The sequence below is a fragment of the Amblyomma maculatum genome, chromosome 3, assembly GCF_055883805.1.
Source record: "Amblyomma maculatum isolate TAMU_Amacu chromosome 3, ASM5588380v1, whole genome shotgun sequence".
Classification (NCBI taxonomy): domain Eukaryota; kingdom Metazoa; phylum Arthropoda; class Arachnida; order Ixodida; family Ixodidae; genus Amblyomma; species Amblyomma maculatum.
Genome location: NC_139346.1, coordinates 6,229,815 through 6,245,769, shown reverse-complemented (window position 1 = coordinate 6,245,769; position 15,955 = coordinate 6,229,815). Strand labels below are relative to the sequence as shown.

At 43.5% G+C, this 15,955-nt stretch overlaps 1 long non-coding RNA gene across 1 annotated transcript; it reads left to right on the top strand.

Annotated features, from left to right (window-relative positions):
* Positions 1-1,807: 1,807 nt before the first annotated feature.
* Positions 1,808-8,684, top strand: LOC146194158 (uncharacterized). The gene is made up of 3 exons (XR_014705750.1): positions 1,808-3,144; positions 4,435-4,677; positions 6,774-8,684. It is a non-coding gene; the product is annotated as an uncharacterized LOC146194158 (long non-coding RNA).
* Positions 8,685-15,955: the final 7,271 nt, after the last annotated feature.

The following is a 15,955-nucleotide window of genomic DNA, read 5'->3' as shown; positions in this document are numbered from 1 at the left end:
ATGCTTGCAAAACAGCAATGGCAGATATAATCCTCATGCCTAGCTGTTTTTAAATAGACTATATGTCATGCAATCCTTTTATGATATATTTTATTGAATATATTGGTCTATATACTATATTGTATATGCATCTTGTTATATACGGATGTGCACCTCTCCACCTGCACAGATGTACAAAATGTGTCTTCTTTTTGTAACATATATGTAACCTACAACATATATTACCATGCACAATCGTTTAGACTTAATTTTCAACATCTTCTGTTGACAAACTGTGACAATTATTATATATGTTTACTTTATAATGCTTTTTTCATGTATTATAATTTAATTATGCCCACATATATAACCCTGCATTGTGCTTATTAAACTTCTGTAGGGCATTTTGTAACTGTCTTTACTTACCCGGCCATATCCTTTACCAGAAATTATTTGCAGCCTGTGAATAAACAAGTCTATCTAATGTACGTAGCATGATTTTTATGGGTTGTCTGATCATTACTGGAGAACATTTTTTATGCTGTTGAGAAGTTGGGTTTTCCTTGCAGCTCACGAGACAGTGAGTGATGTGAGTTACATTTATGCAAGTGGTTTAATTTGAGCTGCCAGATGATTTAGAAGAATAACTGATTGTACAAGTGCGATATCATGCTTTTAATTATGGGAGCATATGCAGTTATAACTCGCACGGCATGCACATGTATAAATATTCTAGAACATAGCTCTTATCTCTAAAAAAAATGAATTAACACACAAACACACACACGCACTCGTGCACGCGCACCATGCATGCAGGCGCGTGAAAATCACAGTACGCGCGCGCAGTTCTAGGCGCGTACACCAATTCGCACTGTATATTTAGACTACGATATATGCTCTCTTTTCCTGAAAAACTACGATATATGCTCTCTTTTCCTGAAAATAACTCAGATCATCTAGTCACTGCATGAGATAACAATAATTTGCAGCGCCGCATATGTCGTTATATAGTACGCTTGCATAGATCATGACACAGCAGACGCACAATCTCTGCGCGCGCTTCATGCGAAGAAGACTATATACGATCTCCCGCCGCTGCCTTAATTTTTCATTCCAGCCACACGTCAAACCGACGGAAGGGAATGAATCGAAGTAACAAAATGCGGGTGCGTATAAACGGCGCTCTTCTTACGACGAATCGAGCCTTTTTTTGACCGAGCCCCAGCCCTCTCCCAAGAAAAAAACAAACATGCATATATGCTCTGTCTTGACGTTATTCCTTTTCCGTCACTGCAGATATATTCAACATAGTAATAGTCCAGAACGGTTGCTTGGCGGGCTAGTTGGTTCATATCTAACTTGTATTACAGCGCGAACCACAAAAAGGTACGACGACAGAGTGAAAAGAGCGCTATTTTCACTCTGTCTGTCGTCGTACCTTCAATTGTGGTTCGCGCTGTAATACAAGCAAGATAGTAATAGTGCTCTTAAAAAGCAAACGCGATACCTGCTCACTCCGGCCGCCAAACCTCTATGGCCAAACGCCAAACCAGCGAAAGTGTGCTTTTCTCAAGAGAAAAAAAGAAAGAAAGAAAGAAAAAAAAAAAAAACTTCACGAGATACGTGTTTGTGCATCCATGGAGGAGAGGGAAACAAAAACAAAAAAAAAGGACATTGTACGTAGCAGTGACGTTTTCTCTACGTCACTGCTACGTTCAAAGGGGAAAAAAAAAAAAAAACGTGGACAGGACACGCAGAAGTGACGTAGAAGCCCTACGTCACTTTTGTATCACGTGATTGCGCGTTCACGGTGTGCACAAATCATAGAGTTCCTTACACTAACTAGAGGGAAAGCTGAGGGCGCTGCACTTCAGCCACCATGGGCGCGCTAAGAATCATGGGCCGGTGAGCTACTTGTTGCGGGACAGTCGGTTTTTCTCGGGTGCGCGGAGTGGCGTTACTGTGGTATCCCTCACGCACACACTGTCACACGGAGCTGTTTTTCGCATGGAGGAAGGAATTCCTGCATGGTTTTTCGGGACGTGCTGCTTGATAGAAAAGAGGAGGGTGGATCCGTGTTGGAAACACCTTAATTGTGGCATTGTGGTTAAAAGAAAGAAAGCGGACGCTAAGCGCATGTCCTCGATTTGTTTCTGAACGATTTGCATGCATCATGGTCGTATTTTACGCATGAATAAAGGCGTATATTTTTTATCATAGGTCTGGAGTAGCCGAAGGTTTTCTCGGCAAACGGGTGTTTGTACTACGCACGCTGTGGCCTGCAAGAGCGACAAAACGCGTCAGTTCGTCCAGGTTCGTCCAAGTGAAGCGATTTGACCTGTTTTACTCCCCATCGCAGCTGATAGCGGACGCGGCACCTACGCAAACCTTTGCTTGTTTTCGCTAGCACTTTGTTCATTTTTCAATATAGGCGCCGAGTAAGCACTCCAATTTGTAGTGTGACATATGCGCCAAAGGCCCATCTGTCTTAAAGGTGCCCTTCTGGATAGTTAAAACTTTACTTTCATCCAACTAGCCGCCCGCTTTTTTTTTCTATACATAATTGAAACTTGCGAACGCGAATTTGACATCAAGCCTGGCTGGGCTTACCTGCCGAATGACCAATTCACCGCTGCGTACTATTGCTCGATTCGATAAAATCCGAGCGCTTGCTTGAATTCGGCGACACCGATAAAATTCCTGTTGCGCATGAACAAGCTGAGGCAGCGCACGCAAAGTGGTGCTCGTCGTGCATTCAAACCCCAATTTTCCTAACTTCTTAATCGTGGTAACCTTGGTATTCGTATGCACATTTAGGCCTTTACCATCTCTTTTTCAATATTTTGCATGTTTCGCGCACTGTTACGTTTATTCCTATGCATAGCTGTTTTAATATTGCCTACAGTCGTTTGCTTCATCCTTGAATTTAGACGGCTTGTGGGCTATACGACCTCTAAGAATGCTTGATCAGGCACTGATTCCCGCTCTCTTTGGCCTACTGAGGCAAAGGCTGATGCCAATAAGGCTTTTGCCAATGCCCCAGCGTTTCCCAGGGGGAACCACGAGGAGGCGAGAGCGGCGGGGCACAGCTACGACCCCAGGGCTCGACTTCTCCTGCCCTTCCCCCCAAAAGTTTTTTGCTGTGACCTGAGTGGCCACTTCTAGGTGAGTGTCAAGGCAAAAACGTTAAAACACGGGCACGCTGTCATGCAGCAGAAACACTTCACACACTCACTTCACTTTGAACGAACACCACACACATTCCACTCTTGTAACTTTGCACTGTCGGTGCACAACCCGCAGATGTCACAAGCAGGGACCACTCCACAGCGTCTACTCGGAGCCCACATGAGTGGCTTCAGTGTTTACAGGGACCACTTCACAGCATCCACTATTGCGTACACACAAGTAGCTAAGCATAAATGCCAGTTGTCAGTTTTTACATCCATTCTCTTAGTACACAGTATGCACAAGTGTGTGGGCATAAATGCCAGTTGTCAGTTTTGCATCCACTCTCTCAGTATACACAAGTGCCTGGGCAGAAATGCCAGTTGTCAGTTTTAACATTCACTGTCTCAATCCACACAAGTGCCTTGGCAGAAATGCCAGTTGTCAGTTTTAACATTCATTCTCTCAGTCCACACAGATGCCTGGCCAGAAGTGCCATTTGTCAGTTTTAGCATTCACTCTTTCAATCCACATGCGTGCCTGGGCAGAAATGCTAGCTGGCAGTTGTTCACTAAGCAAAAACGATGTGCTTAAAAAAGTGATTCCCTAACCTAAAAGCTGGTCCTTTAAGGATGAATGCTGCACACTGTAATAGTTAACGTGTTGAACGTAAATCGTTGAAGAAAATTTAAAAAAAAAGCACTTTTGCAGAAAGGGTATGGGCAAACTGTTCACTGGTGTGCAAAAAGCACACGTTTTGTGAACTGATGCCTGACATAAGCACCACGGTTTTTCTCGGTGACACGGCGGGCAATCTCTCGGAGCCGTAATCGAATGTACTTTTTTTGCACCACTCGTGTCAGGGTGATGACATGGTGTGGATCTTCAGTGTAGTGTGCACATTCCTCCAGTATGGCTTTGTGTTGCTGCACAAATTCTCTAAACGCTTTTAGTGTGAGTTCAGTCACATTATGCTTTTCAACAGCTGGTGTTTGCTGGAGCATTCTTTCAGCAGCATGCATTGCAGCGTGGACAAAGCGTGATGGCTCAATGAGGCCGCCCTGGTTCTTAATCAATGTTAACAGACTACTTATGCTGTCGGACACAAGGAGAGCAGCACATTCAGCGCAATGAAGGGTGCTGCTAATTGCCCTGACGACGTAGCCACCTATATACTCAACCACTTTGCTTTTGAATTCGCTTAGAGCAAAGTAGTCGTGGTCAAGCAGCAACTGTGGCAGTGTAGATGTTGGCAGTTGAAATCCATAGCAGCTGTCTTCCATGCAGGGCCTGATCTGCTGTCGCTGGCTCCTGGATAAGGAAATGCCTTCCAGCTCTGTGGAGACGTTGCAGTTCCTTGAAGCAACCACAGCTGCATGCACAATAGTGCTTCGGTAGGCATGCCGGAACTGGGCAGGCGACGGATTGTTGTTCCAGCCACCGCGCTGCCTGATGCAGCTGAAATACATCTCCAGGGGATCCTGTGTGAGCCTCCTCGTGCAAATGTACCTGCAAGCAACACGGTGGATGGTATGTGTGAGGAGCGCAGTGGTTTTGTGAATTTATTTATGAGCTCATGTGTCCCTTTTTGAACTCCCAATATTGTTCTGTTGGCTAATCTTTTTCTATCCTTTCAGCTTTCCTCTGTTGGGTACCAATGTGTACCTGTAATTGGTATCTGTCCCCTTCCTCTTTATTGCTTTCTCGGTATTTCTGTATGTGTGGGAGACAAGTTGTGACTGATGTTGGGCTGCTCCAGGGCTGCTTAGGGCTGCTCCCCTAACTTGAGAGCAGATAATATGAAACATTAACAAAAAATCAGTGTGGTTCTCATATCCACACATTGTCTTGTGCAGCACTCTCCTCTAGGGGTTGCCAGGTGATAACAGCGGCCTGTTACTATGAGCATTGTTTTCCAGCACACACTGTTCTGCAACAATGTGCCATTTGAAACAGCTTTCAGTGTGGTGTCCCTACACTCTCCTAGTAGTTTGAAAGTTGCAAGTAATTTGACTTCTACGCATGGGACCGCATATTGTGTAAAGGCGAACCCCCCCCCCCCCCGAATCATGATAAAAAAATGTGGCTTTCGGTAAAGTGTATGCATTGTGTGCATAGTCATGACAGTAACTGAACAGTGAAGGCATGGCACGGTATCCTTAAGCTCTTTATTTGGATTGCAGATACTGGTTCATTGCTTGCTTTCTGGATGCATGGTAGAAGGATTATTTTCAGGTGTAGGCAGATTAAAGGGAGCATAAAAAACATTCACTCATAGAGTGACTCAGTGAAGGTGGCAGAGGAACGGGTAGCTTTGCCTACAGCTTTTATGCTCCGCTGCCCACGTTCGTTAGGATCATTTGATGCCGCAATTTCAAGTGTTGCTGGGCACGTATGCTGTGCCACATGCCTGCTGCCATGGAGAGGAGGGGTAGTCCAGGGAGCCTCCATATGGACACCATTCTTAGGGTGTTGCAAAGGAAAGACACAGTATCTGTCACATTTCCTGGTGAACACCTGAACCACATTGTAACAGAAAGAAGAAGGGAGTTAAAGGAGGAAGAAAAAGAGCTGCCATAGTAGATGGCTCTGCAATGACATCAGACACCTACAGATCTTTACAACCTGCAGTGACATCACATCATCAGTAACCGCATTCGAACTAGGGAGCCTCCATAGGAACACTATTCTTAAGGTGGTGCCAATTCAAACATGAGTGGCATGAGTGGATGACAGGTTAGAGTGAAGTGGAAATCTTGGCGAGTTGGTACGGAATGATGTGGTCCCAGCGCACGTGAATGGGACAAAAGACAGTGGTTCCACACACATGCAACCTTTGTCTTTTGTCCCATATGTGTGCGCTGTGACCAAATGCACCAGATTTGGTGGGCCAGGCACATTACATAAGCAGTGGTTGTTAAATTTAGCTGGCTGCCGCTATTTTCTACAGCCCTTTGATATTGAAGCTCTTTCTTTTCTTCTTTCAATGCCTCCTTCATTCTTTTATGGCATGGTTCACGTGTCCACCGAGAAGTGTGACATGGACTGCACCTTTCCTTTCTTCTAGACCATTTTTAATTTTTGCTTATAAAAGAAACTGCAACAGTTTACTACAGTGGCTATGTTATTATTCATTACAGCATTAAAGAAATCACTGAAATAAACAATTTGAAACCAGCCGTGTGTCTTATATCAACAATTCAACATCCGGTACAGCTGTGTTGAATCGCTCTAGTTCTTTTTCTGTAGCAACCAGATGTGTAATGAAGTTTAGGATATTGCCGTTATCAATGAAAGTATGAAAATTCTGTGGTAAAATAAATAGTTCTCATTTTTTTGTATGACATCATTAAGTACAGAATAGAAGATTTGATCTACTATGGGAAAATTTCTGCCCACTGAGTATGCGCCGAGAAAAATGAGAAGTTGAATTTCTTGCATAAAAGAATGTCAAAAGTACTGGTGAGCACTGCATACATTAGATTGCCACCATTGCAGAGGCTAAGTAAACATTTATTGTGCTGTGCTGATTCTCCTATTATTGAGTTTGCTCTGTCTGTACAGCACTAACAGTATTAGGAATCACATTTAGCACTGTTTATCTCTGCTTGGTGCATGTGATAAAGCAAGAGGCAAAGATTGCAAGCATAGACATGTGCACCAGGAGCGGCTGCCCCCTAATCCTCTAAGGTGGTTGCCAGATCTGCTCTGTACGTTTATTATCTCGGACCTCTGTCATCATTTGGAGAGTTATTGGCCGTGCAAGTTTTTTGTCGATGCTTACAGCAGAGGACCCGTGATGTGTTTCAAGAACTGCTTACTTGCCACCCTTGCCTCTGGAAAGCCAAGGACTCAAGAAACTGTTTCAGGAAGCGTTTCGTTGCATCATTTTTAGTTCTGCATCATTATCATCAGCCGGGCTATACCCACTGCAGGGCGAACTCCTCTTCCATATTCCTCCAATTTACCCGGTGTACTACCATTAATGTCATCTATCTTCTGCATCCATGGCAAAAGGTGCTTTGTTTTTTATACATGTTTAAGTGCTTGTTGTATTCCATCACTATAAGATAAATGTCAAGAAGAAGAATCAAGAAGAAATGGGCATGGGCAGGACATGTAGTGTGAAGAGAGGATAACCAATGGTCGCTTAGGGTAACAAACAGGGTACCCAGAGAAGGAAAGCGCAGCAGGGGGCGGCAGAAAGGTAGGTGGACGGATGAGTTTAAGAAGTTAGGAGGCGTCAAGTGGATGCAGCTAGCGCAGGACTGGGTAAATTGGAGGAATATGGGAGAGGCCTTCGCCCTGCAGTGGGTATAGTCAGGCTGATGATGATGAAGATAAATGTTTTGTAACCAGTCTTCATCTTTGCGCTGCATTTTGGTTTCAACTAAGTGCGAGGGGCACTGTGTTGAAACTTGGCTCGCCCTAATGCTGAACCCTGCGCACCCCTATGGCTGCATACAATTGGCGGCATGAATTTAGATATATCATTACTTAAGTTATGCAAAAGCCTAAAAATGTTTTTACAACCAAAGCACGGCATCAGGTTTTGTGCCCTTTTACTGGATAGAGGAAGCGTATTTGAAGCAACACCGTCTCCAGCTTGATTTGCAGCTTTGGCGTGAAAAATTTTGCTAACTCTTATCTACTTTTATCTAACTTACCACAGCAGTGAAACGCATACCAGTACACTCATTTTGGCCATTACAGCACTCCTGTGTGTTTGGAGGCAAACCTTGCTGCATACTATATTTGCAGTGTGAAAAAGCATGTCGGTGTAACTATAACCTGCCTTGTTTCTTTATGTACTTGTACTCATTTGCTTGCAATTGTACTCATTTGCTTAAATAGAGCTCGAACTGAATACGGGATGGGTTCAAGAAATTAAGTTGAAATTGTTTATTATTTTGTATGAATGAAGGTCACTAATGAAGCATAAACCAACTAGACGAACAATATACTGCATAAAGGATTCTATAAGTGCTATGAAAAAGGTCAGGTTATGGCATTTAGCAGTAATCACTTTTTTTTAATGTTTCTTTTTGTGATTTGTCAGTGCATGTGAAGCGTTAACATTGAGTGTTGCCCTATTTCCCACTCCATGGTGAAGACTTTCGTCTCTGCTAAAGGGAAAAGGGCTGGTGTGCTTGTGTCTTAATTTGTCTTTTAGCCCTGCCGTCTCAATAGCTGTAGTTGGAATAATCAAGCAATATATACGCGCTGCTTGTTCACTGCCAGAATCACACACACAGTGTTGAGTATCCTAGTGTAGGCTATTTCTTGGTCTTTTCTATTAATTATTACGAGTATCACATCATAACACCAGTGTTAACAATCTAGTTGCTGACAATTATATGAAACACAAAAAATGAGCATGCCAAAATGCACAAAAACTCAATGTGCGCACATGACATTTTGCGTCATGAACTGAGTTAATGTTGTCAGTGAACTGTTTAGGGATATGCAGCATGTGACTGTAGCATAGATGCGCACTCACCTGCATAGTTCAGCATCAAAGAGTGTCTTTGCCAGCTGTGACACACTCTTCAGCGTGAATGCTAGTGCAATCACAGACATGCGCCTGCCGTCTTGAGCTACCGGTGTTCCATCTGGTAGCCGAAGGTCCATTAGTTGCTTCCCTGCAACCTCCATCACCTCTCCTTGATACTGGAGTGTTGACGGCCGCAGTGGTGCCTTGAACCCTTTGGCTGTTGGGTTGCAGGAGTTTAAGTGGTCAAATGTCCTGAAAGATAATGCTAAATGGTTAGCTTTCTGCATATTCTTGTACACCAGTGCAAGCTGAATGAATTATTCATGTTCGTAAAGCATAATATGATATATGAATTTTTATTTTCATATGCTATGATAGGCATCTCATTTTCTAAGAATTTATGTATAAGCAAGACCTAAGTTCTGCTTAAATATTTGCACATTACTGCCATTAACCTTATACAGGCATATTCTCAATGTCTCAGTGACACAAGGTTTGTGGAGTGCTGTCACCAGAGGTGCATCACCCAGAAACTGGTGCCTTTGTAGATGACGGCACCTGCGGCATCATGTCATAGGCATTCAGTCCTTGTGCAGGCGGCCCAAAAGAGGGTTTTCTGAAGTGAGCATAGTTGAGATATGTCTAGTTTCAGGCACATATCCTTTAATGATACCTGTGCAAATGTAAACTGTGCACATGCATGTATTTTATACATTGTTATATTACAAACATTACCCTTTACAGGCTTATACTATAGGCCCGAGCTCAATAGGATATTGCTTGTACATGTAAATAGGTCATTAAGAGATACCCCAAAGCTAGCCATAGGGGTTTTGAACAACAGAAAGCTATTTACAGGGTATCTGCCAGTTGCCTGGCTGTGTAAGCATTTTCGTCTGAACGTTTCGTCTGCACAATTTGTTAGCCAAAAAACAAGCGCTTACTATAAATAGACAAGGTGGGCTAAAGGCAAGGTGTTCACTATGTTGAGACATCGGAGCTGTAATAGCGCACTGTCATGCCAATAGTGCCTTGCCCACACAAATACAAATGAAGGACTTGTGCAGAGAACAGGCTTCATCTCTGACTGTAACTGGAGTTAGTTGCTGCTTACTACTTCTTAAGGTTGCCATTTAGTGTGAAATCATTACACCATAAAATTTTGTTGGTCGTTTTCTTATTTTACTGTGGCTTGTTTTTCCTTGAATTGCTATTTTTAGATCCTGATTATTTTCATTTCAGCCGCTTCCTTAATCATCACAATCTGTGGATACAGGCAGAGAAATTTAAACATGTTCAGCATTGCTAGACCTGTCCGAGTTGTGACCCTTGTAGCATTAAGAATTAGCCTTAAGGTAAATAAAACATTGTCTTATTGATTTATGTCTCCTTGTTTAAAGTGGGACAGTTAGAGGTTTTGCATACCTTATGTCCTGAAAATTGTTTTTGCGTTAACCTAACCATATGCCATTGTTTACAGTACCTTACAAAATACATGCAAAGCAACCTATCGTAGGTCTTACCGATCAACCATGGCAATAAACTTGGCTGTTCCACTGCAGTCTTCAAAGTCTGGGAGTTGCAGCCGTGAGGCAAACTCTAGGGCCTTGCTGACAGAGCTGCTGAATACCTGTGCGGCTAGCTTAACTTTCATCACCTATTAAAGGAAGAAAAAAGCAGGATATTAAACTTCTGCTGGCGACCTTACAGAGGTTACCTCACCTGTCGATAGTACTCAATGTGGGCTCTTGAAAGTTTGTTGGCTGCACGTAGCCCTTCCTTATCCTGCAGCTCATGGAGGCGCACAATGTGTTCCCACCGGACAGTCTGTGAAGTAAAGGGGCACAGGATTTTGGGTTAATTGCAAAGCCATCTTAACTGCCTTGGCATTTACAGTTTCTTGAACACTAAACAGCTTGTTTGCCTTTCTTTAGTTTCTGCAGTGTTAAAATGACATCCATGTCGTTTTACTTCTGCAGTATCCTAAGGTAATATTCACCGCAAAGCACAGTGGAAATCTTGACTAATCTTCTACCACCGTATAATTTTTCATTACTGAGTTAAGCATATCATGCTGCAGTGGCTCGGGGGTTTCAGTGCTTAATCACTGAGTTGGGCGGCCAGTGACTGACCCCAGTTATTGTGGTCATGTTTTGGTGGAGGTGAAATGCAAGACAGCCTTGTGCTGTGCATTGTTGGTGCATAATAAATAAATCTATCTGGTCGAAATTATCTGGAACTCTGCTACACTGGCTTCACTTTGGGACATTAAGCACCATAAAGCATGAGTTAAGCGGCAGAGTGAAGGATATCCTTGAACAGGGAGAGTTGAGTAGAAAAACATTGCATGAATGATTTCGTTAAAGGAGCACAGCAGTATAATTGCACTTGCCTTATGCTATTGCTTTCCGCATAGTTATGTTGAGGAGGTTACTTTCACTGCAGACCAGGTTATAAGCTAGATGGGAGCAAATTTTCAAATGCTAGTACATTTGCTGAAGGCCATCTTTTTTTCTGTAAACGTCTTGTCGTGGTAGCTCAGTGGTTAGGGTGCACGACTACCCAATGATGTGAGATTGACTCCTGGTGGTGGTGGCAGCTTTTCGATGGGGGCGAAAAGATAGGCGCCAGTGTGCGATTACAGTCTGTGCATGTTAAAGAACCCAGATGGTCAATATTTCTGGAGCCCCCTTATTTCATCTTTCATAGCTTCATTTGCTTTGGGATGTTAAACCCTATAAACCAACAAATCATTTTTAAACAAGATGCAATACTACTATCAACTACAACTTTTGGTCCAAATATAATTTTGTTACAGATGAATGCCTGTCGGCAAAACAGTTGTACCTATCTTCCCTTAGGCCGTTCATTATTATGAAAAGTGATTACAGTGAGCACAGCCTCTTTAATGGTTTGTTTTATATTATTTTCCATAATGTCACTCAAGATTTAAATTCAAGCAAAAGGAAATTTTTGCTTGACATAAAAGCAAAATGTTCGTCAGCTACATACTTTTATTTTAAACGCAGCCACTGTATTTATGCTATTTGCTTCGGTAGCCTAGTCATGCTATATGAACAAAGCTTTGGCACTAGCAAGGGCATTGTCTTTCAGACATACAAGCCTGATGTGAATGTTATTCCTTATAGCTTAGTCATTTACAGTCATTTAAACTTCTTTTCACTTCCCTTAGTCTTCACATTTGTAAGTGCAGCTGTGTTAGTGGCTTTAGCTTGTGTGGGAAACTATGAACAGCAGGCTATTTAATATATTTTATAGAGGCAGTGCATAAGCTGTTTTAACACAACACCATTAAAGGTCCCATTCTGCAGCAAATGTTTCTAGCATTGCTGCTGCCAGCATTGCGAGCTGAAAAGTCATGGCCACAACTATGCGAGTTCGTAGGTGAAACAATGGGCCACCGATAGGGTTATGTGACATCACAAGACCACATGTTGGGAGGAGATGAAAATCTAACCCACCGCCCTTGGATTCCCAATCAAATGTGCTGTCCTTAGGCCACACAGGCACATCATATGGCTTTGTTGAATTGGTGCTTTATATTTTTGTCCCTTGGTCACCCGTACAGTATGGTAACTTACAACTATATGCTAATGAGTGTATGTGATATTATAGAGGCATAAATTACAGAATTAGTGATTGAGCGAGTAACAAAATGTGTGCATCCACAAGAGCAGCTGCAGACAAGAGTCATTAATGCTGTCGCAGCATACTCTTAAAGACGTAGCTTAAGTGCCCTTCAAATTTCTCTTTTTGTTGACAGCTGAATACACTTATCAGTTCTCATTGCTAAAATATAGTATTTCTTACCCCATAGAAGCTGCTGACTAGAACACCTTTGTCGCCAAGGAGATTCCTGAGCAGCTTTATGCCATGGCAGGCATCAAATAGCATGAAGATTTTTTGATGCTGATTTTCTGGGTGGGGAAAGAAGGTCTTCAGGTCTTTGTATGAATGCTCGTGAACCTGGCATCCAAGCAGCTTTGCCATTGACACATTCGCGCTGAGGCAGTCACATACGACGGCCACTACTGTCAGTCCACACTCAGTTATGCAGTGGATGGCATCAAGCAGCAAGTTCTTGACCACTTCCCCGGAGAGGCCAGCATTGAGAAAATAACCAAATGGCATCTTCCACGGTGCTGCTATGCCAACGACCATGAACACTAGTGCCTCTGTTGCTAGTGGTGCATCATTGACATCTTCATTTTCTGGCGAGTGCCCCAGGTCTACATAACCGATGAGACGGCCACTGGAAGCATCAAGCTCACATGCCTTCCTTATGCTCATCCCGTCAAGTAGTATAGAGCACAGTCGCTCCCGTGGTGAATCTTGCCCATGTTTGACCTTTAGATCATTGAGTACTTCAGCAGTGAAGCCTGGCCAGCCACTTACAACTTGTAGCCATTTCCTGATCGCCTGTGCACTAGGCATAGGAAACAGCCTGCCCAAGTATTCATAAGCCCGTGGCGAATAGTAGTAAAGTGTGGAAGAAAATTTTTTCATCTCGTCATTATACCTCCTGCGACAGGAATGCTCAGCAGCTGCATTTTCTCCCCATCCTTTTAGAATTTCTTGTGGGAGGTTCTGAAACTCTTCAAGCTTTTTTTCAGCTTCTTGGGAAATCAAATTTTTCGCCTTCATCTCCTCAATGACATTCAGTAATGTTCCACTTTTTTTCTCATATCTTGTTGTTTTTTCGTGCAGCACTTTCAATTTCTTTCGGGCAGACGTAAGACCTTCTTCCAGCAGCTTCACCCTGTCCTCGGTTATTTCGCGGCTGTATGTGTGGTCATGTTTTACTGCTGAGTTTTGGTGACTGGTTGATGGCTGTTGAACTGTTGGCAGGGAGATTGCAGCATATGGTATGTCTCCTGAGCCTGGTGGTGGTGTTGGTTGTTCCTGTGAAGCCGTGTCAGCACATCCACTGTGCTGTGGTACTTCCTGGGAGCAAAAGGCGTCCATGTTAAACTTACTTGTCTGCAATTGCCATACGTCTTTAAAATCTGTGGTGTAAGACCATTGCCACTTGTAATAAATCAGGCCAAGAGGTTGTCTCAAGTTGTAGTGTCACATTATCCCACACAACTTTATAGGTACCTGCTGAATGTGCTCAATGTTTTTAAATATTAATGGTAATATTAATGGTACCATCCTCCATGGCAACTACAGTAAGTTGCATCACTTCCTGATTAGTGCTGTGCCTGCACTGCATCATCTTGGCAAAGAAGATAAATTTCATTTTTTCTGTGCCGAGCCAAGAAACTGTATATTGACATTTGGCCTCTACAAGCTATTCTTTTTTAAGATACGTGCTTGTTAATTGTTGAAACCCCCCAAAAGTACATGCAAGTGTGCATAACTACCTGTGTGCATCCAGTGTTGTGTTGAAACTGCGATGGCACTGCTCCTTCATGAAGCACACATTGTTGACGCCCTGCTCTAAAATCGCTTGCTAAGAAATGAGCCGAGCAAAGTGTTTGGTATCTGCTGGGCCTGAAGTCTGGTTGCCCCATCGCTTGCAGCCATTTCGAAAGTAAGTCGGAGTTGTCCAGTGGGAACCTGTGCATTGAACACATTTGCTACAGGTGAGAAACCGAAAAAAAAAAGTTTTTTTTTTTGTATTTTAGAGTTAACTTGCTAGCTGCAATGAACAGGTGAGAAAATGAAAGAACGCTTTTTTGTTGTGAATTTTAAACTTCAGAACCTGCTACTGTCAAACTCTGCACATTTCTCGTGCCGACACTTGCCTTTTAGAAGCGCCAATTACTTCGACAAGCTACAGTTACCTTACCCGCAGTTGAAATTTTCCCACCCATTTCGAAGCCGGGCAGTCACCGCGCGCATTGCAGACGCGACTTCACGAATTCACGGAAATACCAACGTGATAAGCAGTGGTAAATATATACGCCAGGTACTTACTTGTGATAGGACAGGCTTCCGCTTCGTACTTTGTGGTTCTCTTTGCAGAGTCCGTACGCACAACGCCAAGACATGGTGAGAGCCGTCAAATAGCGCGCGCCGCGCGCTTATAGGTAGCGAGCAGACGAGCAGTAGCAGACTACAAACGTAGTGCGCAAAAGCCACAGTAGTGCAAACGCAACAGAAGACTGCGCCAATAAACAGTTTCGGTTTTCTAAAATGCCATCAAAATCTTCTTGAAGTAAATAAGCAACCGTATATATTTTCAAAAACTTTTTTCTTTTTATGGTATGCTCAACAGGTGCGAAATTTTGGTTTCCGCGCAGCTTAATACTCAGCCAATAGGAGAGCGAGCGATCGCTTATATTGGATAAATTTCGCACTGACATGCTGTTTCTCTCTCTTTTTGCAATTTATAGTCACAAAATTGAATGTTAGAACATTATTTACTGTAGAACAACTTTTATCTTTGCATTAGTTTTGGCCAAAAGTTGTAGTTCTGCACTCGGTAGCTCTCCGGCCCATGATGCTTTGAGCGCCCATGGTGGCTGAACCGGTCGTCTGGATACTCCATGTAAACTCCCATAGATGGCAGCCCAGCTTTCCCTCTAGGTAAGAGTAGGAAACTCTATGGCACAAATACCCTCCCCGCCACCGCCACCTGAACTTGCAGAGAGCCGGCTCCGTGAACTGCGCATGCGCGCCCAGAACCAAAGTGGAAAGGAGGATATGTTGCTCTTCTGGACGGATGTGACGTCAAATAGCTTTTAGTGCTTGTTTTTTTCTAGAAGTAAGCCTCAAACCCAGATGTTCACTGAGCCGCCCAAAGTAACCTGAACTTGCAGAGAGCCGGCTCCGTGAACTGCGCATGCGCGCCCAGGACCAAAGTGGAAAGGAGGATATGTTGCTCTTCTGAACGGATGTGACGTCAAATAGCTTTTAGTGCTTGTTTTTTTCTAGAAGTAAGCCTCAAACCCAGATGTTCACTGAGCCGCCCAAAGTATGGCCCAAAGGAAGGCTGGCGCGCTTTTCAGACAACGAGCATTTGCGCTTGGCGAGCCTTAGGCACCCTAGGTTGTCTTTCATGCGTCGGTCTGCTGCAGTTTGCGGGCCATCATCCCGGTAGATGCAAACTCGGTGAAATGCGGATTCAGTTCGTGGATTATAGCCTTAAATTCAAGGGCGCAGCCCTCGGTGCAATCCTACTGACTGCGGTGAGTCGTACATACATGCCCGCGAACTCTAAGTAAAGTATTTGTCGTCTTTCTGCCATCGCCTTCCTTGCAGCTTCTTTAACGAGATTTTGCACGGCAGCGCAAGCATGCGTTATCCTCAATTATTGACGTGGCGCTATCGCGCGACAGTCTCCGG